A 23401-nucleotide genomic window follows, 5' to 3' on the forward strand; every position below is an offset into this window, starting at 1 on the left:
TGAATTTTCCCATGAATTGTCTTTTCTAAGAAATGGCCTGCGCAATAGGCCAATACATTGAAATTATATATTTGGAATTCTCTGAGATATACTACCAACACACAGGATGCACTGTGAGTGTGCGAGGGAGGGAGGGAGATGGGGAGGGAGAGGATGAAGGGGAGGGGGAGAGGGAGAGAGAGAGGCACGAGCTCTAGTGGTTTACAGGGTAGGGGGGCTGGAGGCGCTGTGGCAAAGCAGTGTCGATAAGAGAGAGAGAGAGCAAGAGAGATAAAGAGAGATTGATGGAGAGAGCGGGAGAGTGAACAGCTCTATGTAAACAGGGTGTCAGAAAAGAAATTGCAGGGACATTTTCAGCCTGCTAAGGCTGGGAAAATAATCACATAGAATCTGCAAAGCAGCACTCACTAGGGCAGAGAGAGAAATAGAGAGAAGAGAGAGAGAGGGACGGAACTGAACAGAGAGAGTCGTTTTACAGTGAGAGAGACAGAGAGTGAGAGAGAGACAGAGAGAGAGGAAGCTATATAGCAACAGAGCGAAGGAGAGGAACTAAGCAAAAGGGAGAGAGAGGAAAAAAGCTTAATTAATTCAGGCTGAATGGGAGGGAGGGATGTTGCTACCTCTGCCGGGGCTCCAGTGCCTTTGCTGTGCCTCTCTGTGTAGCTGGAGCTGTGTTGTGTAGCTGTGGCTCTGCTCTTTGTAGCTGTAGCTGCCGGTTTGTGTTGTGAGGGGCTCGCTGCTCTGCTCACGGGGGAAGGGAGAGCAACTCATGCCCCGGGCAGCTTGGAACGGACTGCCTATCAACCCATACTGAAGGAAGGAACACACACACAGACAGCAGAACTACTGGGATGGGCAGAGGTATGGGACAAGCTGTGATTCTCTTTCTCTGTCACTGTGTTTCTCTCTCTCTGTTTCTCTGTTTAACTCCATGTTTCTCTCATTTTCTGTTTATCTCCATGTTTCTCTATATCTCTTTTCGCGGACAATCATTGTCCATTGATTATTACTTTCTGACCAGCCCTTGACCGCTTTCTTGCTCTCGCATCTGTCCCTGTTTCGCTGGAATGTGTGTGTGTGTGTGTGTGTGTCTGTGTGAGTGTGTGTGCGTTTATTTGTCCTTCCATCTTGCCAAGTGCCTTTCACTTTCACTCATTCTGTTTTGTCCTAAGTAACAGTGTGTGTTGATATATTGGTTGTTGTGGTCAGTCTCTTAGTGAAAATGATACTAAAACTTGTTTCAGCCTAATGGGGGTCAGTGTGTGTGCTTGTGCTGATTGTGGCTATGATGGATGTATGGGTAATATGGTGGAGCCATAAAGAAACACAGTTACTCTGTCATTCCACTGAACTCACCCTACTGTCCTTTCTCTCAAACACATCAAGCAGGATTTATTTCTTATATTTAGCCATGTTGGATGATGTCTAAGACGGATAGTCATGTTTTGGACATATTTGTAGAATGCCTACATACACAAAAATGTGGATGAACAGTAGGGGAGAGTGGGGTAAGTTGAGATATTTTTTACATTCAGCATCACTCCGTCAAGGGAAATATAGTGTTCTTTCTATCAAAGATATCTACATATATTTTAGGATGTTGTGTATGGAAATAATCAGAGTTATTGTAAACAAAACAGTTTAAAAAAAAAATATTGTCCAAAATAAGTGGTCTCTTGGCACAACTTACCCCGGGTAGGTAAATTGAGCCACAGCTCAGGGTAAGTTAAGCCGTCTACAAATTTCTGTACTGAATTAAATATTACCACTACCTTTTTTAAACCATGTCCATCTTTATTTATTTTATCTTTATACCCTGATGAAGACAGATTGCCTGTCGAAACGTTGGGCATAAATATTTTTGCATCTGAGCTCCTAGAGTGTGTGGCTCTCTTTTATTTTTTTTAGTGTTCCACTCCGCTAGCCAGCACTTCGCCTAAATAGGTGTGCGTTTCTTTCGCCTCTAGATCTTTATTTCCCAAACACAGTTCAAGACAATCCCAATCACGTTTTCGTCTTTTAATCCTTTTAAGCATATTTGAAAACAGGCTTAACACCTAAAACATCTTTGTTATTTTTTTAAACACTTTTAACACAGGCTCTATTGTTGCCTCATATTCCAGCAATAATGCCTTGCAATACGCCTGGGAAGAAACCACTTGCTCAACTTGCCATTGGTTCAACCATTGGCTCAACCTACCTCATGGCCATTGGTTCAACCATTGGCTCAACCTACCTCATGACCATTGGTTCAACTTACCCAAAGACAAACATGTTGATAATATTAGCCCATACAGCTATAAGGATGCATTTTCTTGTTAGGTTAAGGACTTCATATTCGAGCTTATATTGCATCTCCCTAACTGATGTTTAGAACAATCTGAAAATGATCTACTTTGGTTTAGTTACGGGCATCAGGAAACCTCTGACATGATACATTCATTTGACTTGGTGAAAATCAGTTTAACTTGCTTATCACTTTTTCCAAGTGGTTTCTTCCTTTACAGACTCCATGAAATGATGACCTCTTCCTAAATATTTTGTCAAATGATCCATTTTGTGTATGGTTTGCCAGAAACAAGGGTGGCTCAACTTACCCCCTTTTTTCATGGTTTATTTCTCACAAGAACTTGTGTTGTCAGAAGAGTTGGATTCTCATAAATAGATTCTAATGTTGCACATTTTCATACATTAAAAAACATGCAGCACATTCTTGACTGTGCTGCTGTGGGACAGGTCGAGTGATAGCTGTCACAGATTTCCAGTCCTCACCTCTGTTTGTCAAGGCTGTCACCGTTTACCTCAAGCTTTGCTCTCTCTCTCTCTCTCTCTCTCTCTCTCTCTCTCTCTCTCTCTCTCTCTCTCTCTCTCTCTCTCTCTCTCTCTCTGTACCATGTGATTCAGGCGCCAGACTTTGATCAAATCGAATCAGCACTCTTAATTACGCCTCATCATCCAATTACTGAAAGCAATGGTTATTCACGCCCGGACCGGATGCCTGAATCGCAGGCTGGGTAATAAACAATGTAGGATGCTTCTGTTCTTGCACGATACACCGAGTGAAGACCTGCCTGCCTACAGAGAAGGAGGAGGACCGAGAGTCTCATTCACCACCACCACTAATTGACTATGCTGATCACGTTCTCTGAGCTCAAAACAAATCAAATCAAATGTTATTGGTCACATAGACATGGTTAGCAGAAGTTATTGCGAGTGTAGCGAAATGCTTATGCTTCTAGATAGATCTGACAGTGCAGCAGTATCTAACAGGTAATATCTAACAATTCCACAACAAAACCTAATACACACAATCTGGTAAAGGAATGGGATGAGAATATATAAGTATAAAATATATGGATGAGCAGTGACAGCGCAGCTAAGATGCAATAGATAGTAAAGAATAGATAGTGAAGGATACAGTATACAGTATATACATAGGCGATGAGTAATGCGAGATATGTAAACATTCTTAAAGTGACATTAATAAAGTGGCTAGTGTTCCATTTATTAAAGTGGCCAACAGAAAATTGCATCCCAAATGGCTATTTTCTATGTGGTGCACTATATTTGCTTGGAGCCATACAGAAGTAGTGCACTGCCATTTGGGATTCAACCAAAGACATATGTTAAGCCTAGTTATCAGAAAAGGCAAAGATGCCCATCTGTAACCATATTATTAGAATGAGAGGTTCTATGTCCATTCTATTCATTTCTAATTGTGTGGTTACAGCTTATCATCTTTGCCTTTGAATGGAGAATCCTGTTCTACTCATTCTAATTCCATGGCTGTAACTAATGTTGGGTGACATGTTGTTGCTTTCTCTCTTGAGAAGTTGATCAATAGTCCTAGGTCAAATTAAGATAATGCAATGTCTGATAATAGTGATTTCATTACAATGGTAGTTAATAGTGATTTCATTTGTCAAACAAGTCAAGTGCAATTGGACAAAATAGTCACACTTTTCTCTTGGGTATTCGATCTAATGTGGAGTCGTGCTGAATTATCAAGTTAGTTATTGCTTTTGTAATGAATAACCCATCCTGCGAATGTCTGTAGATAGGGAGCCGCCTCTCTGTGCTAGTCTGGGAGCAAGATGTCGGTGTCTGCGACGGGGCTGGTTTTCTTTTTGTAATCCGTGATTGTCTGTAGACCCTGAGACACACGTCTCGCGTTTGAGCCACTGATTTGCGACTCCACTTTGTCTCTATACTGATACTTTGCTTGTTAGATTGCCTTACGGAGGGAATAACTACACTGATTGTATTCGGCCATGTTTCCAGTTGCCTTGCCATGATTAAATGTCGTGGTACATGCTTTCAGTTTTGCGCAAATGCTGCCATCAATCCACAGTTTCTGGTTAGGGAAGGTTTTAATAGTCACAGTGGGTACAACATCTCTTATACACTTCCTTATAAACTCGCTCACCGAGTCAGCGTATACATCAATGTTATTGTCTGAAGCTACCCTTCCTGTTTTAGATTCTGCCTATTTGATTGTGAGGAATTCTAGGTCAGGTGAACAAAAGGACTTGAGTTCTTGTACAATTACACCATGAGTTGTTAATCATGAAACATACACCCTCGTCCTTCTTCTTACCGGAGAGATGTTTGTTCCTGTCAGCGCGATGCACTGAAAATCCTGTTGGCTATAATGACTCCAACAGCATGCCCCCAGCTAGCCATGTCTCCATGAAACAGAGTATGTTACAATCCCGGATATCTCTTTAGAAAACAACTCTTGCCTTAGTTTCGTTGACTTTGTTACCTAGGGACTGGACATTAGCGAGTAATATACGTGGAAGCGGTGGGTGGTGTGCACGCATCCGAAGCCTCACTAGAAGACTGCTCCGGCACCCTCTTCTCCAACGGCTTTGTTTTGGGTAGGCGTCTGGAATCTGTTCAGAGAGATAGAGACCTCTGGGAAATCAGAGGGTGCACATGCCTGTGTGTGCATGCGTAGTGTGTGTGCCTGCGTAGGTGTGCGTAAGTGTGTTTGTTATGTGTGCGTATACTGTAGGAGGGTCTGTGGTGCCACTTAGATTAATGTTTACAATCATCCACGATAAAGGGAGGTTGTCAGGGTTAGGTTAGGTTTGTAATAGCAGGTAGTGGTTAAGGAAGTGAAAAGATGGGGGACATTGACAGTGACGTCCCACTGTAGCCGTTGTGGACAGCTCCTGTTTCGTGACATGGAGTGAAAAAGGATCAATAAGTGAGTAAGAATATTCCTCCAGTGGTTCCATGTGATTAACATGACAAATCTCATAGGATGTCTCCAGGTGATTGATTACTAACAGAAAAGTGCATCCCAAATGGCTACTTCTTATGTAGTGCACTATATTTGCTTAGTGCACTGCGTAGTAAATAGGGTGCCATTTGGGATTCAACCAAAGACATCTGTTAAGCCCAATTATCAGAAAAGGAAAAGATGCCCATCTGTAACCATATTATTAGAATGAGAGGTTCTACGTGTGTGGTTTCCGCTTATCATTTTTGCCATTGAATGGGGAATCTTGTTCTACTCATTCTAATTCTATGGCTGTAACTAATGTTGGGTAACATGTTGTTGCTTTCTCTCTTGGGAAGTTTATCAATAGTCTGATAATAGGGATTTCATTACAATGGCAGATAATAGTGATTTAATTTCAAACTATTACAGACTACAAAGGGAAGCACAGCCGAGAGCTGCCCAGTGACACGAGCCTACCAGAGGAACTAAATAACTTCTATGCTCACAGCGAGGCAATTAACAATCAAACATGTATGGGAGCATCAGCTGTTCCAGACGACCGTGTGATCATGCTTTCTGCTGACGATGTGAGTAAGACCATTAAACAGGTCAACATTCACAAGGCCACAGGGCCAGACGGATTACCAGGACGTGTACTCCGAGCATGCGCTGACCAACTGCCAAGTGTCTTCACTGACATTTTCAACCTCTCCCTGTCTAAGTCTGTAATACCAACATGTTTCAAGCAGACCACCATGGTCCCTGTCCCCAAGAACACCTTGCCTAAATGACTACCGACCCGTAGCATTCATGTCTGTAGCCATGAAATGCTTTGAAAGGCTGGTCATGGCTCACATCAACCCCATTATCCAAGAAACCCTAGACCCACTCCAATGTGCATACTGCACCAACAGATCCACAGATGATGCAATCTCTATTGCACTCCACACTTCCCTTTCACACCTGGACAAAAGGAACACCTACGTGAGAATACTGTTCATTGACTACAGCTCAGCGTTCAACACCATAGTGCCCTTAAAGCTCATCACTAAGCTAAGGACCCTGGGACTAAACATATCCCCCTGCAACTGGATCCTGGACTTCCTGACGGGCCGCCCACAGGTGGTAAGGGTAGGTAACAACACATCCAACACCCTGATCTTCAACACGGGGGCCCCTCAGGGATGCGTGCTCAGTCCCCTCCTGTACTCCCTGTTCACTCATGACTGCACGGCCAGGCACGACTCCAACACCATCGTTAAGTTTGCTGATGACACAACACTGACAATGTTGAGACATCCTATAGGGAGGAGGTCAAAGACCTGACCGTGTGTGGTGCCAGGACAACAACCTCTCCCTCAACGTGATCAAGAAAAAGGAGATGATTGTGGACTACAGGAAAAAGAGAACCGAAAAAGCCCCCATTCTCATCGACGGGGCCGTAATGGAGCAGGTTGAGAGCTTCAAGTTTCTTGGTTTCCACATCACCAACAAACTAACATGGTCAAGCACACCAAGACAGTTGTGAAGAGGGTACAACAAAACCCATTCCTGCACAGGAGACTGAAAAGATTTGGCATGGGTCCTCAGATCGTCAATAGGTTTTACAGCTGCACCATCGAGAGCATCCTGACGGGTTGCATCACTGCCTGGTATGGTAACTGCTCGGCCTCCGACCGCAATGCACTACAGAGGGTAGTGCGTACGGCCCAGTACATCACAATGGCCAAGCTTCCTGCCATTCAGGACCTCTATATCAGGCGGTGTCAGAGGAAGGCCCTAAAAACTGTCAAAGACTCCAGGCACCCTAGTCATAGACTGCTCTCTCTGCTACCGCACGGCAAGCGGTCCCAGTGCGCCAAGTCTAGGTCCACGAGGCTTCTAAACAGCTTCTACTTCCAAGCCTTAAGACTCCTGAACATCTAATCAAATGGCTACCCAGACTATTTGCATCCCCCCAATGCTGCTTCTACTCTCTGTAATTATCTATGCATTGTCCCTTTAACTCTACCTGCATGTAAATATTACCTCAATTACTTCGACACCCTCTGTATTTCGTCCCGCTATTGTTATTTACTGCTGCTTTTTAATTACTTGTTATTCTTACCTCTTACTTTTTAAAATATATATTTTTTAAACTGCATTGTTGGTTTTAAGGACTTGTAAGTAAGAATTTCACTGTAAGGTGAAATACCTGTTGTATTCGGCAGATGTGACAAATAACATTTGATTTGATTTGTCAAAAAAGTCAAGTGTAATTGGACACAATAGTTGTAACTCGTGGTTTATACATGTTTCTCTTGGGTACTCGATCTAATGTGGAGTCGTGCTGAATTATCGAGTTAGTTATTGCTTTTGTAATGAATAACCCATCCTGTGAATTTTTATATTCAGAGCCCGTAGTAAGATACTCTACATGACTAAATCTAAAATATGTTTTCATGTTCCATAAAAAACCCTCTTACCTCTGATGTACAGGTGTTCATTTTCATCATATAAATGTTTGCCTCTCAGTCTGGTTGTCTCCCAGCCCCAGGCCTCTTCAGAACCAGCCCTCCCAATGCTGGAGCTGGTCAGAAGGGATAAGGAACAACCTGAGTCTGGGATGTGAACAGGCCTGGTCTTGCTTGCCCATGCATGGCCTTTAGTATCTAGTACAGTATACTGTAGCTTGGCTTCACCACTACCACAACAGACACAGTTCCACAATTTCATATCAATCCCCCTGTTGCCATGACACCCAGCAGCCCCTCCATAAATACTTGGGTTATTTCTGAGCCTCCCCCCGCCCTCAAGAGAATAGAGAGCCCTAACAGCCTGGCTGCTGAGCTCTGATGCTTTCTCAGCTAAGGAGGTGCACAGGGGGGAGAAAGCTGAATAAAAACAGTCAAGCTACATTTTGTCTGATGAGGAGTTAGGGGAGGCACTAAGTACAAGATCCTATTTAGAAAGATAATGAAGATGAGTTGTGATTACATGGATGAGAGGTGCTAATTCTGTGTTTGTCTCAGATCAAGAAGAAGGATTGTGTGTGTGTGTGTGTGTGTGTGTGTGTGTGTGTGTGTGTGTGTGTGTGTGTGTGTGTGTGTGTGTGTGTGTGTGTGTGTGTGTGTGTGTGTGTGTGTGCATGTGTGTGTTGGACTGTTTCAGCATCCTGTCTGACGTACCGACAGAGCAAATCATGGACAAATACCATTTAAGGGCAAAGTCCAAGCTCCCTCAGTTCAGGGCCCTAAGGTTGACTATGCTCCAGTTCTCTCACTAAACTAACAGGAGATGAAAGATTTGACTTGAACTTTGCCTTTGGTCTGTACCCCTTTCCTCATGTCCTGTCAGAACATCTAATGAAATTCAGTCCTCCAATCCACAGTTATCGGCACAAGAGTGACGAGCTGCTATACTGTAGCTGATAATGAGCCTGGCTGAGTCAGGAAGGACGATCAAAGAGCAGGGCTCAAGTGGTTCAATCCATTTTAGACTGACCTGTATACCCTACTAGACCTCAGTGGGCTGCTGGATGCTCAATTAATAAGGCATGATGCTTTTTCCTCTGTGTATCAATCCAAGTGTGTGTGTCATTCAAATGTACTATTAGTCCCATTCAAATTGAGTTATGGCAAGGCAGTTCATAGAGCTTCATGGAACTGATCCTAGATCGATGACTGTGAACGTTTGAGAATAAGCTAATATATGACATATTTTAAGGTGTTGCCTATGTGGTCTTCACAATGATGAAGAACACACATGCAAAGCAGGTGGCACCCAAATAAACAGTAGGGGGATTGCAAGTCAGGAAGAGTTTTCCTCATTCAGTGTATTTATTGAATTGGCTGAATTTAAATTAATTTGACCCTTACCCTGGTTACAGTCAGAAGCCTTTGACACAGTGACACTTCGGTTCAACATTAGCTTGTCCTCTTTCCTGAGTGCCCCACTGTTGACATGGTTTTCTTTTGTTACCCAGTAAATTGGTTCTGTTTTTTCCAGACCAGCAGTTATTCCTATTTCTGTCCCCATCTCATCTCTCTTCCCTACACACACACAGGCACATAATACCACGTGGAATAAATAGACGGTGAGTGACAATAACTTGGCTATACAGTATATACACAGGATACCAGTGCCGAGTCGACTGGCAGGGATACGAGGTCATTGACTAATGATTAGAGCATTGGGCCAGTAACCGAAGGGTCGATGGTTCAAATACCCCAGCCGACAAGGTGGAAACCTGTTGATGTGCCTTTGAGCAAGGCACTTAACCTCAATTTGCTCCAGTGGCACCATACTACTATGGCTGACCCTGTAAAACAACACATTTCACTGCACCTATCTGGTGTACAAAACATTAGGAACACCTGCTCTTTACATGACATAGACCGACCAGGTGAAAGCTATGACCCCTTATTGAAGTCACCTGTTAAATTCACTTCAATCAGAGTAGATGAAGGGGAGGAGACAAGTTAAAGAATGATTTTTAAGCCTTGAGACAATTGAGACATGGATCTTGTATGTGTGCCATTCAGAGGGTGAACGGGCAAGACAAAAGGCTTAAGTGCCTTTGAACGGGAGTAGGTAGAAGGTGCCAGGCTCACTGGTTTGAGTCTGTCAAGAAATGCAACGCTGCTGGGTTTTTCACTCTCAACAGTTTCCTGTGTGTATCAAGAATGGTCCGTCACCCATCCAGACAACTTGACACATCTGTGGAAAGCATTGGAGTCAACACGGGCCAGCATCCCTGTGGAACGCTTTCAACACCTTGTAGAGTCCATGCCCCAAATTAATTGAGGATGTTCTGAGGGCAAAAGGCGGTGCAACTCAATATTAGGAATGTGTTCCTAATGTTTTGTACACTAAGTGAATGTGACAATAAAAACATGTATTCATATATTTTTTGGTAGGGATAAAGTGACTATGCAACAGGATAGATAATAAACAGTAGCATTTAGTATTTAGCAGCCTTATGGCTTGGGGGTAGAAGCTGTTAAGTTTCAGACTTGGTACATCGGTACCGCTTGCCGTGCGGTAGCAGAGAGAACAGTCTATGACTTGGGTGGCTGGAGTCTTTGACAATTTTTAGGGCCTTCCTCTGACACCACCTTGTATAGAAGTCATGGATGTCAGCTCAGCCCCAATGATGTACTGGGCCATGCGCACTACACTCTGTAGCGCTTTGTGGTCGAATGCCAAGCAGTTGCGATACCAAATGGTGATGCAGCCAGTCAAGATGCTCTCAATGGTGCAGCTGTAGAACTTTTTGACGATCTGAGGGCCCATGCCAAATCTTTTCAGGCTCCTGATGGGAAAGAGGCGTTGTAGTGCATTCTTCACAACTGAGTTGGTGTGTGTGGACCATGATAATTCCTTGGTGATGTGGACACCGAGGAACTTGAAAATCTCGACCCCCTCCACTACAGCCTATGTGGATGGGGATGTGCTTGGCACTCCGTTTCCTGTAGTCCATGATCAGCTCCTTTACTGAGGTTGTGGGACCGCCAGGTCACTGACTTCCTCCCTATATAATGTCTCATCGTCGTCGGAGATCAAGCCAACCACTGTTGTGTTGTCAGAAAACGTAATAATAGTGCTGGAGTCGTGGGCTGCCACACAGTCATGGGTGAACAGCGAGTACAGGAGGGGACTAAGCACACACCCCTGAGGGGCCCCCGTATTGACAGTCAGCGTGGAGGATGTATTGTTGCCTACTCTCACCACCTGGGGCCAGCCCATCAGGAAGTCCAGGATACAGTTGCAGAGGGAAATGTTCAGTCTCAGGGTCCTGAGCTTAGTGATGAGCTTGGAGCTCACTATGGTGTTGAATACTGAGCTATAGTCAATGAACAGCATCCTCGAATATGTTTTCCTTTTGTCCAGGTGGGAGAGGGCAGTGTGGAGTGCAATAGATATTGCATCATCTGTGGATCTGTTGATGTGGTATGCAAATTGGAGTGGGTCCAGGGTGTCTGGGATGATGGTGTTGATGTGAGGTACTCTCAGACATGGTTCCGTGTTGCTTGCCTCGAAGCAAATATAGAAGGAGTTTAGCTAGTCTGGTAGGCTAGCATCACTGGACATCTCACGGCTGGGTTTCCCTTTATAATTCGTGATAGTTTGCAAGCCTTGCCACATCCCCACACTCATACAAACAAGTCACTTCAAGCTGACAGCAGATAGAGGGTCAGGGCCTATACTGACTGATGAGGAGACATTGTGATGCTTTTATCATGAGTACCACAGTCACTTCCTGAAGAGGGGATCCTGCATTCCATTGTTGCTACCTGCCAGCAAGCATGTCCACATTGGCACAATGTGTTGCTATCGAATATATTTCTATATGTCACATGTACTTTATTATTGGCAGTGCACAAGTTTCATTTCTTGAGGACTTTACACCAAGGAACGTTTAAACTGGAATGGCACTCTCAGTAATGGTTGCACAAAAATAACTAGTGACCTTAGAACTATAAGGTTCTATCTGAAAAAATATGTTTCCAAGATTATTGGTTTTAAAGTTCAGAACACTCATTGGTTTGAATGATGTCAGCAATTTTTTATAAACATCATGAATTGGGTCATTTGCAAACCACGCCCTCAAATATTTTAATGAGCACCCATCTCTACATTATGAAGTAACTGGGCTTGGTATGGGCTAGCCCATGCTGGGCTTTGTGTGGGCTAGCCCATGTTGGGCTGGTGTCCTCTAGCCTGTGTTGGACTGGAATGAACTTCCTGTGGTGGGCTTAATATGGGCTAGCACCTTGTTGGGCTGATGTGAGCTAGCCTGTGCTGGGCTAGTGTAGGCTAGCTCATGTTGGCTGGTTTAGGCTAGCCCGTGTTATCTGAATGGAAGATAAACTGAATACTGGGTGAAACATGCGTGTATCAAGAGTCTCAGAGCAGGAGTGCTGACCTAGGATCAGCCCCCCCCCGTCTATATAATCTTATTCACTATGATCTAAATTGATACTAGATCAGTACCGAGATGCTTGTGGATTTGAGTCCTAGCTGTGCCTGTCTGGCATTGGCTGTCTTCTCATTACCTTTGACTGATTATGCTCTTTCAAACTACCCCTCACTCCATGTATTTCCTTATCTCTCTCTCCCACTTCCTCTCTCGCTCCCACTCTTTCTCTGCCTCTCTCCTTTCCTCCTCCTCCCCTCTCTCCCCTTCTCCCTCGCTCTCTCTCTCTAGGGAAGGTGATGTCTTGCACCTCCATTCCTCTTTTATCGTCGTGGTGATCAGTGTCCTAATTTGGCAGTGCTGTCTCTCTAACATGCTCCAGCCATTCAGGCGAGATAAACGGCTCACTCCAGTGCAAGTTGTGCATTTATGTTTCAGTAGGTACTAGCGAGGTAGAGTACACGCGAGGTGGAGTACACGCTCACTCCCTTTAGTCCTACCGTGATTTTTCTTTACACATTTTGCATGTCTGTTTCCTGAAATGGGAGAGAACCGGTAAACATTTGCCCTGGTCGTAATAGAACAAGGGAGGGACGGTAAAGTTTGTTTCCCTTGGCAGTGTAAAGATAAACAGATCTGGGATCAGACTGCGCTGTCTTGACCTTGAATACTGGCAAGACATCACAAACAGATCTGGGACTAGGCTACCCTTGGAGAGGAATACGATTCAGATGCTGGTCAGTAGGTGGCTGATTGTGCTCTCAGAATTTGGACACACACAGGTGGAAGAGGAAAGTGTGAGTGTCAGGGATTTCCTCCTCTTCTTCCGAAGAGGAGAGGCGAAAAGGATCAGAGGACCAATATGCGGCGTGGTAAGTGTCCATGGTTCTTTTAATACGTAAATGTACACATGAACACTACAAAACAATAAACATGGAAAACCTAAACAGTCCTATCTGGTGCAAAGACAGAGACAGGAACAATCACCCACAAACACACAGTGAAACCCAGGCTACCTAAGTATGATTCTCAATCAGAGACAACTAATGACATCTGCCTCTGATTGAGAACCATACTAGGCCGAAACATAGAAATACCCCAAAACATAGAAAAACAAACATAGACTGCCCACACAACTCACGCCCTGACCATACTAAATAATGACAAAACAAAGGAAATAAAGGTCAGAACGTGACAGTGAGTGTTATTTTGATTGCTGTGTTCAAAAGAAAGACAGTAGGTGAGTGTGTGTAAGAGAGAGAGGTAGAATCAACTTATAGTATATAAATGTAAATATGTTCCTTTCAATTTTGTTTTTAAATCACATCAACACATTATTGCAAGATATAGAGCTTTCAAAAACCTCAGCCGAATGAAATACTAAAGCTTACAGTAGAGGAAGAAACAGTGGTCAGTGAGTCTGGAGAGAGTAGTATTCGGTGTACTGTCTGACGACACTACATATGGCTTGAGGACATAGAAAACCTCTGAGTCACCATTGTCTCTACAGTACCAGACATGTCAGGGGTTGACTGGCATCATTTTAATTTAACGGACATTTGAGGAATTTAGCAGACCCATATGCATTGGGTGCGTAACCACCCATGGTGCTCAGAATGACAGAAATCACATTTTGATGGTTATTCATGGTTATTCATCTTAACAGAAAATGCAACTCAAGGAATCAGCGTGCATCCTTCTTACCTAATTCCGATGGGCACTTTAAAGATGTTCAAAAAACTGCCACATTTACTTTTCATCAGCCAACAAGACGAGTAAGGAACAGCAAAATCACTAGCCTATGTCAAACTAATATCTCCCATAGTAGAAAAGTTAACTTATTATATTGGTCAGCTTGTCGTTCTGTGCGAGAAAGAAATGGTCTATTCCAAAAAGACTTTGGGGCAGTTGTAGGACAATAGATCCCAAATTCATACAACCACTAGACCTAGGCTACATTATTGTAATAATGGAACTGTGAGTCGGGAAGCAGGTGAAACGTTTAATAAAACAAAACCTGGAATGAGACAATTCCATGTGGCTACAAGAATAATACCAACTAGTGAGTGAACATAAGAGTGACATATAAAGGGGAGGAAATGATGAAGGTAATGAAGTCCAGGTGTGAATCATAATGATTAACAGATGCGCGTAATGATGAGTGCCAGGTGTGCGTGTAATGATGAACGGTGGTGGAACGCACGCACATCTCACAGGGCACAAATGTCAACTCAACATCTATCCATGTTGGATCAATATAATTTACTTGAAATGACGTAGAAACAACTTGATTCAACCAGTGTGTGCCCAGTGGGATGTCAGCGATTTCATGTGTGTAATGTATAACAATTTAATTGTCAGCCAACTTACAAGCAAATACTTCCTTAAATTATTGTTACAAATCAACTGGCAATGTTGCTAGCCAACTAGCCTGCTAACGATAGCCCTACCAGCCAGCTAACGTTACTTTAAAACTGAATGAGTCAGCCAGTTGCTATTAATAGCTTGTCACGCCCTGGTCTTAGTATTTTGTGTTTATATAATTATTTGGTCAGGCCAGGGTGTGACATGGGGTTATTTTGTGTTGTGTTGTGGTATTGTTTTTTTTTAGTAGGTATTGGGATTGTGGCTGAGTAGGGGTGTCTAGCATAGTCTATGGTTGCCTGAGGTTCTCAATCAGAGTCAGGTGATTCTCGTTGTCTCTGATTGGGAACCATATTTAGGTAGCCTGGGTTTCACTGTGTGTTTGTGGGTGATTGTTCCTGTCTCTGTGTTAGTTGTCACCAGACAGGCTGTATAGGTTTTCACATTCCGTTTGTTGTTTTTGTATTGTTCGTATTCGTATTGGTATTCATTAAAGATGTATCGTACTAACCACGCTGCATTTTGGTCCGACTCTCTTTTGACGGAGGAAAGCCGTAACAGAATCACCCTCCACACACGGACCAAGCAGCGTGGTGACAGGCAGCGACAGCAGAAACAGCGAAAGGAGGAATGGACATGGGAAGACGTTTTGGATGGCAAAGGTTGTTACACTTGGGAGGAGATACTGGCTGGAAGAGATCGCCTCCCATGGGAACAGGTGGAGGCACTTAGGAGAGCAGAGGCAGCCGGAGATAGGAGCCGACGATACGAGGGAACACGGTTGGCAAGGAAACCCGAAAGTCAGCCCCAAAAATTTATTGGGGGGGGCTCACAGGGAGTATGGCTACACCAGGTAAGAGACCTGCGCTAACTTCCTGTGCTTACCGGGGGGCTAAAGAGACCGGGCAGGCACCGTGTTATGCTGTGGAGCGCATGGTGTCTCCAGTGCGGGTGCATAGCCCGGTGCGGTACATACCAGCTCTTCGTATTGGCCAGGCTAGAGTGGGCATCGAGCCAGGTAAGGTTGGGCAGGCTCGGTGCTCAAGAGCTCCAGTGCGCCTGCACGGTCCAGTCTATCCAGTGCCACCTCCACACACCAGTCCTCCGGTGGCAGCTCCCCGCACCAGGCTTCCTGTGCGTGTCCTCTACCCAGTGCCAGCACCACGCACCAGGCCTTCAGTGCGCCTCGCCTGTTCAGCGCTGCCAGAGCCTTTCTCCTCTCCAGCGCTGCCGGAGTCTCCCGCCTGTCTAGCGCTATCAGAGCCTTTCTCCTGTCTAGCGCTGCCGGAGCCTCCCGCCTGTTCAGCGCAGCCAGAGCCTTCCTCCTCTCTAGCGCTGCCGGAGCCTCCTGCCTGTTCAGCGCAGCCAGAGCCTTTCTCCTCTACAGCGCTGCCGGAGCCTCCCGCCTGTTCAGCGCAGCCAGAGCCTTCCTCCTCTACAGCGCTGCCGGAGCCTCCCGCCTGTTCAGCGCAGCCAGAGCCTTCCTCCTCTACAGCGCTGTTGGAGTCTCCTGCCTGTTCAGCGCAGCCAGAGCTGCCAGCCTGCATGGAGCAGCCTGAGCTGCCAATCTGCATGGAGCAGCCTGAGCTGCCAATCTGCATGGAGCAGCCAGAGCTGCCAGTCTGCATGGAGCAGCCAGAGCTGCCAGTCTGCATGGAGCAGCCAGAGCTGCCAGTCTGCATGGAGCAGCCAGAGCTGCCAGTCTGCATGGAGCAGCCAGAGCTGCCAGTCTGCATGGAGCAGCCAGAGCTGTCAGTCTGCATGGAGCAGCCAGAGCTGTCAGTCTGCATGGAGCAGCCAGAGCTGTCAGTCTGCATGGAGCTGCCAGTCTGCATGGAGCAGCCAGAGCTGCCAGTCTGCATGGAGCAGCCAGAGCTGCCAGTCTGCATGGAGCAGCCAGAGCTGCCAGTCTGCATGGAGCAGCCAGAGCTGTCAGTCTGCATGGAGCAGCCAGAGCTGTCAGTCTGCATGGAGCTGCCAGTCTGCATGGAGCAGCCAGAGCTGCCAGTCTGCATGGAGCAGCCGGAGTTGCCAGTCTGCATGGAGCAGCCAGAGCTGCCAGTCTGCATGGAGCAACCAGATCCGCCAGTCAGCCAGGATCCACCAGTCAGCCAGGATCTTCCAGATCCGCCAGTCAGCCAGGATCTGCCAGAGCCTACGACATGCCTGAGCTTCCTCTCAGTACTGGGCTTCCTCTCAGTGCTGAGCTTCCCCTCAGTGCTGAGCTTCCCCTCAGTGCTGAGCTTCCCCTCAGTGCTGAGCTTCCCCTCTATGCTGAGCTTCCCCTCAGTCCCGAGCTTCCCCTCAGTCCCGAGCTTCCCCTCAGTCCCGAGCTTCCCCTCAGTCCCGGCTTCCCCTCAGTCCCGAGCTTCTACCTCAGTCCCGAGCTTCTACCTCAGTCCCGAGCTGCCCCTCAATCCAGTGGGGTCCTTGGTGAGGGTTATTAGGCCTAGGTCGGCGGCGAGGATCGCCAATCAAAGGACGCGTTACAGGGGGACTAAGACTTGGTTGGAGTGGGGTCCACGTCCCGAGCCGGAGCCGCCACCGTGGACAGACGCCCACCCGGACCCTCCCCTATGGGTTTTAGTGTGCGGCCGGGAGTCCGCACCTTGGGGGGTTCTGTCACGCCCTGGTCTTAGTATTTTGTGGTTATATAATTATTTGGTCAGGCCAGGGTGTGACATGGGGTTATTTTGTGTTGTGTTGTGGTATTGTTTTTTTTTTAGTAGGTATTGGGATTGTGGCTGAGTAGGGGTGTCTAGCATAGTCTATGGCTGCCTGAGGTTCTCAATCAGAGTCAGGTGATTCTCGTTGTCTCTGATTGGGAACCATATTTAGGTAGCCTGGGTTTCACTGTGTGTTTGTGGGTGATTGTTCCTGTCTCTGTGTTAGTTGTCACCAGACAGGCTGTATAGGTTTTCACATTCCGTTTGTTGTTTTTGTATTGTTCGTATTCGTATTCATTAAAGATGTATCGTACTAACCACGCTGCATTTTGGTCCGACTCTCTTTCGACGGAGGAAAGCCGTAACAAAGCTAGCTTACAGCTACATTAAAATAAAATAAAGTTTTGGAAATACATAACGCCATCTAATCAGTTATCAAATAATGTTAGCTATATGCAGTTATCTTAGCTAGAAAGCTGGCCAGCCAGCTAAAGTTAGCTATTTAGCCAACTAGCTATTAGCTTAGCCACCCTAGCCAACCACCACATTTACTGAAACATTACCGCATACAAAAAAAAAGAGAAAGCAGAGACTTACAGATTGATGGTTGGGGCCCATCCAATGAGTGCAGGCTGAGTTAGCTATCAAAGCGAAGGGGAGGCGGGTGCTTCACCTGGCCGAAATCCAAAATAGCTAGATTCCAGATGTCAGTCAGCTAGAGAGCTACTAAGCCAAGGTGGAAAAATTTACAAAACTCCTGTAGCCTACTTCACAGAGAACATGCCGAAAAGTTGACAAAACAAAAAAGAGAACAGACGAAGTACTACACAAAGAGGTAGCAGTTATGATTTTCTCTTTAGTTTTGAACCCACAGCAAGAAAGCACTAATGGGTTCCCACTAAATAAAACAGCCACAAATGTGAATAGTATTAGGTGCGGCCAGCTTGCGCTAGAACCGAGCTAGCATACGAACTCGGTAGCACAAAGTAGATCGTCCTCATAACGTTTAGAAATAGTGCATTGTGGGTAGTTTAGAGGTTATCCGGAAATAAGTGAATAAATATGTAATAACTCTAAACAACTATGTTTACACTTATAGGTAACCAGATTGTGACTATAACTAAGTTACTACGTTTTTGAAAACACTGTGTTGTTACATTGGTGAGTAAAAACGAAAGGCTTCCTACCCTTTAAGTATATGTTTTCAAAATGCCTAGTGCTTCCAGCTCTTTGCAAAGTGGTGTGTGACGCGCTGAAGCCTGCCTACCATTGCCTATATACACTTGAATGGCGAATGGGAAGCGCTCTTCAATTACTAGTTGAGAAATAAAAATAGTAGCACTTTTTAAAGGTTTTTTAACATGGGATTGCATTTAGAATTGTTATGCAATGATTGGGCTTATAAAAGCACGTTTCACTCCAGCAGCAATGAAGAAGCTGTTTGAGAAGCTGTAGCAGCAGCTCTCGCACTGTCTGAGATTTTCTGTTCATAAGCTTTGTATCTGTATGCTGTGCTTGTTTGATACAGATAACGACTAACGAAAATAGACACCCGGCAATTTAATTCCACAAAATTATGCAAATTAACCTATAAATTCCACTAAATTGTGCAAATTAACCTATGGACCGATAAACATGATCAGTGAAATGTATTTACATCGACTGGTATTTACATCAATGAATAGGCCAAAAAAAATTACATTCTCACAGACAGCTGGTGGGCAGCAGTTTTACTTAGCGTTTTTTCATTTTTTTTTTATGCTCCAGCCATAAACGACTCACTCCAGTGCAAGTTATGCATTTATGTTTCAATTTGTGCATTTATGTTATGTTATGGTTTTTTTTAGCGACCAAAAGCCGACTTTTACCAGGGAACAGATAGAGCATGTTGAGTGGAGATAGAGAAAACCTTGCCCCATCTGTGTAGTAGTGGAAGTGCTCTGCAGAGCTGGGAGTCAAAAAAAGACAAGAGGCTGAGTATGAACACAAAGTCGTCAATATCCACTTTCCTTTCCTCTCTTTTCTTCACAAAATCAACAGTCTGAATGGCTGAAAAACTCACTGCAGTCCAATAGAACACTGAACAGAGAGAGGAAGTCTGTGTGAGCTTTTTTCTCATTTTGGCAAGTTTCTGATTCATAAATAAAAGGGTTGCACGTTGCTCATTCCATGACTCCTCTTCCTGTGCAACGACTTAAAAATAGAAGCCTTACTCATACCACTCACAGGCCATGTTTTGTAATTTGTTATGCAGACTGGGGGAGGTGTGTATGCAAGGATTCCCCGATTCCTATTCTGTATAATTGTGCTCATAAAGAATGCTCTGTCTTCCCACGTACTCTGATGACAGTGAAGGCACCATGTTGTGCATTTCGTATACATGCATCATATTAAATCTAGAATTTTTCGGGGAACTCCAATTAACAATATCTCCTTTTCTTGTGAAATTACAGAAATATAGAAGCTTTACACCACTCATAGACCTTGTTTTGTCAGGAAGGTGATTCGAGTGCAGGATTCCCCATTTAACATATTGTATACAGTGCATTCGGAAAGTATTCAGACCCCTTGACTTTTTTCACATTTTGTTACATTACAGCCTTATTCTAAAATGGATACAATATTTTTTGCCCACATCAATCTACACATAATATACTATAATGATAAAGCAAAAGCTGTTTTTTAGAAATGTTAGCAAATGTATTCTAAATAAAAAACATATTTTTTTTTTTTACATAATTCAGATCCTTTGCTATGAGACTCGAAATTGAGCTCAGGTGCATCCTGATTCCATTGATCATCCTTGAGATGTTTCTACAACTTGATTGGAGTCCACCTGTGGTAAATTCAATTGATTGGACATGATTTGGAAAGGCACACACCTGTCTATATAAGGTCCCACAGTTGACAGTGCATGTCAGAGCAAAAACCAAGCCACAAGGTCGAAGGAATTGTACGTAGAGCTCCGAGACCGGATCTGGGGAAGGATACCAAAAAATGTCTGTAGCTTTGAAGGTCCCCAAGAACACAGTGACTTCCATCATTTTTAAATGAAAGAAGTTTGGAACAACCAAGACATTTCCTAGAGCTGGCCGCCCGGCCAAACTGTGCAATCGGGGAAAGGGCCTTGGTCAGGGAGGTGACCAAGAACCCGATGGTCCCTATGACAGAGCTCCAGAGTTCCTATGTGGAGATGGGAGAACCTTCTAGAAGGACTCCACCAATCAGGCCTTTATGGTAGAGTGGCCAGACGGAAGCCACTCTTCAGTAAAATGTACATGACAGCCCTCTTGGAGTTTGCCAAAAGGCACCTAAAGGACTCTCAGACCATGAGAAACAATATTCTCTGGTCTGATGGAACCAAGATTGAACTCTTTGGCCTGAATGCCAAACATCACATCTGGAGGAAACCTGACACCATCCCTACGGTGAAGCATGGTGGTGGCAGCATCATGCTGTGGGGATGTTTTTCAGCGGCAGAGAATGGGAGACTAGTCAGTATCGAGGGAATGATAAATGGAGCAAAGTACAGAGAGATCCATTGATGAAAACCTGCTCCAGCAGGACAACGACCCTGAGCCAAGACAACGCAGGAGTGGCTTTGGGACAAGTCTCTGAATGTCATTGAGTGGCCCAGCCAGAGCCCGGACTTGAACCTGATTGAACATCTCTGGAGAGACCTGGAAATAGCTGTGCAGCGACGCTCCCCATCCAATGTGACAGATCTTGAGAGGATCTGCAGAGAGGAATGGGAGAAATTCCCAAATACGGGTGTGCCAAGCCTGTAGCGTCATACCCAAGAAGACTCTAAGCTGTAATCACTGCCAAAGTTGCTTCAACAAAGTACTGTAAATGTGATATTTCTGTTGTTGTTTTTTTAAATTAGCAAAAATGTGTATAAACTGGTTTTTGCTTTGTCATTATGGGGTATGGTATGTAGATTGATGAGGGAAAACAACATTTTAATACATTTTAGAATAAGGCTGTAATGTAATGTGAAAAAAGTAAAAGGCGTCTGAATATTTTCCGAATGCACTGTAATTGAGTTAATTCAGTATACTCTGTCCTTTCAACCCACTATCACAGATTATCATTAAATAAACACAAATGACTTGTTTGAAATTTGTGACAGGCACACAAAGTTTTTTGTGTCCACCACAACATTTTCTTCATAAAGCATTCGTGCCCAATTCACATTTTTCTTGTTGTGTCGAACGTTAGCTAGGTTAAGGCTTAAGGTTAGAATTTGGGATTATGGTTAGGTATGAGTGTTAGTGGTAGGGATTAGGGTTAGGTAACATGCTAGCTAAGTAGTTAAAAAGTAGTAAGTAGTTGCAAAGTTGGTAATTAACTAAAATGCTAAATTTGTCTATCATGTGGTTAAAACACACAACATTTTGGCTGCGTATTCACCTACCCATCCTCCCCAACCAACCTCCCTCCTATTGTTTCTGCCTTAATAACTTACTACCTTCATCTGTGATTGAAATGCACTGTATAAAAATGAGTGTGGTGGACCCCATTTTTTATTTTCGTTTTTCTATCACGAATTTAGCTAAAGTCATTTGCGTCTATTTCACGATAATTTGTGATAGTGGATTGGTCCTTCCACATCATGTGTGGACGTCACAGGTTGACTTGCACTGCAAACGATCATGTTTTGTGTGTATTCACATGCCCATGCACACATACTCCACACTAAGACAGAAACTGATCCATAAGGTGCCACTCTGCTGCTGAACCTCCCCCTACCCCCCCCCTCCTCCTATTGTGCATCTTCTTGTTGTGTGCACACTTACTGTATGATGTCAGAGTTGCTAGGCAACCTTGTGAGCAAGCCAGAATCCCTCTCTGCACAGAGGGGAGGCCCTATCCTATTGATTGGCAAGTGCTTCTGTCTCCCATTCGGCCCCACATGCACACACACACACACACACACACACACACACACACACACACACACACACACACACACACACACACACACACACACACACACACACACACACACACACACACACACACACACACACAGACACACAGACAACCAGCTCCACTCCTCTCTTTGTCCTCTACCTCTACTGTAGGTCTCCAATCTCCAAGCATGCATGCTCTACGTCTGTACTTCTGCAGCCTCATTATCACAGTGTAGTAGTGGTAGTGCTCTGCAGAAACGAGAGGCTGAGTATGAACTTAGAGGTGGTAATATCCACTCTCTTTTCCTCTTTCTTTTCCTCCCCACATCAACAGTCTGAATGGCTGATTGACTCACTGCAGCTCATTAAGGACAGCACTTCTTTTGTACTGAAATGTTTTTTTGCACATCCTCCCCATCATAGAATTAACTAAGAATAATGTTTACGACCACACATAACAATAACTGTAGCGACCCTGTGTTTATAAACGTGGTATTAACTTTGCCACTTCAGCATGCTTTTGTGGCACAGTCGATGTCACGCAGGGCTACGGGACAGAAGGTTGAGGGTTTGCCGACCACCGCGGACAAGCACCCTCTCCCTGCCTGTTTCATTAGGCTTACACTATGACCAAAGCCGGCAGCAGACAATGATCAGCTAGTGGGAAATCTGATTTTCCAAATGAAGATGCCATATTTATAATTATATAAAATGTATGCAACAAATGTTCCACCAACAGGTTTTTGTGACAATGCAATAAACAAAGCACACTGACTTTGGATGCTTCAATATCATGGCTTGCATTTCAAACACCACAATAAATAGGTTAGTTCAATCTCGACAAACAGAAAATAGGTCCCTCCTTACCTTGTCGGTATCTCCGAATGTCATTCATATTTTGGGTGTTTTGTAACAGATGTCTCTTTCATTCATCAAATGCCCGCCGCACAGTTTAGATTGTTTAGTTGATTTTATTTGTCAGTTCAAAAAAATGCATAAACAGAAAGAGTAAAAAAAACAACAAGTGACCGGGATTGCACATTAAAGTCAGGGACTTATTTCCATCGGGGTCCCAATTTTTCCATCTTGGTCCCTATCAGTACATGCAATTACATAGATACAGAAACATTACAGAGATACAGACACATTACAGAGATACAGACACATTACAGAGATACATACAAATGTTCACACATTAGCCAGCTTTTAACATTCTTTTTAAAAGTGGATATGGTTGGTATGGTTTTGAGTTGCTTTGTTCCACTCAACCGCACTGGTATATGTAAAACAGTGAATATTAGCGTCTCTGGCTCTGGTAATACGCTGG

General features: G+C 44.5%; 1 protein-coding gene across 1 annotated transcript in view; it reads left to right on the top strand.

Moving 5' to 3' along the window:
• Positions 1 to 221: 221 nt before the first annotated feature.
• The window catches only part of LOC112224251 (diacylglycerol kinase gamma), a 165948-nt gene continuing 142768 nt past the window's right edge, over positions 222 to 23401 (top strand). The window contains exon 1 of the mRNA XM_042319263.1: positions 222 to 861. The gene's annotated coding sequence lies outside the window, so the exon portion shown is untranslated. The remainder of the gene's footprint in view (positions 862 to 23401) is intronic.

Source organism: Oncorhynchus tshawytscha, linkage group LG03, assembly GCF_018296145.1.
Source record: "Oncorhynchus tshawytscha isolate Ot180627B linkage group LG03, Otsh_v2.0, whole genome shotgun sequence".
Lineage (NCBI taxonomy): Eukaryota > Metazoa > Chordata > Actinopteri > Salmoniformes > Salmonidae > Oncorhynchus > Oncorhynchus tshawytscha.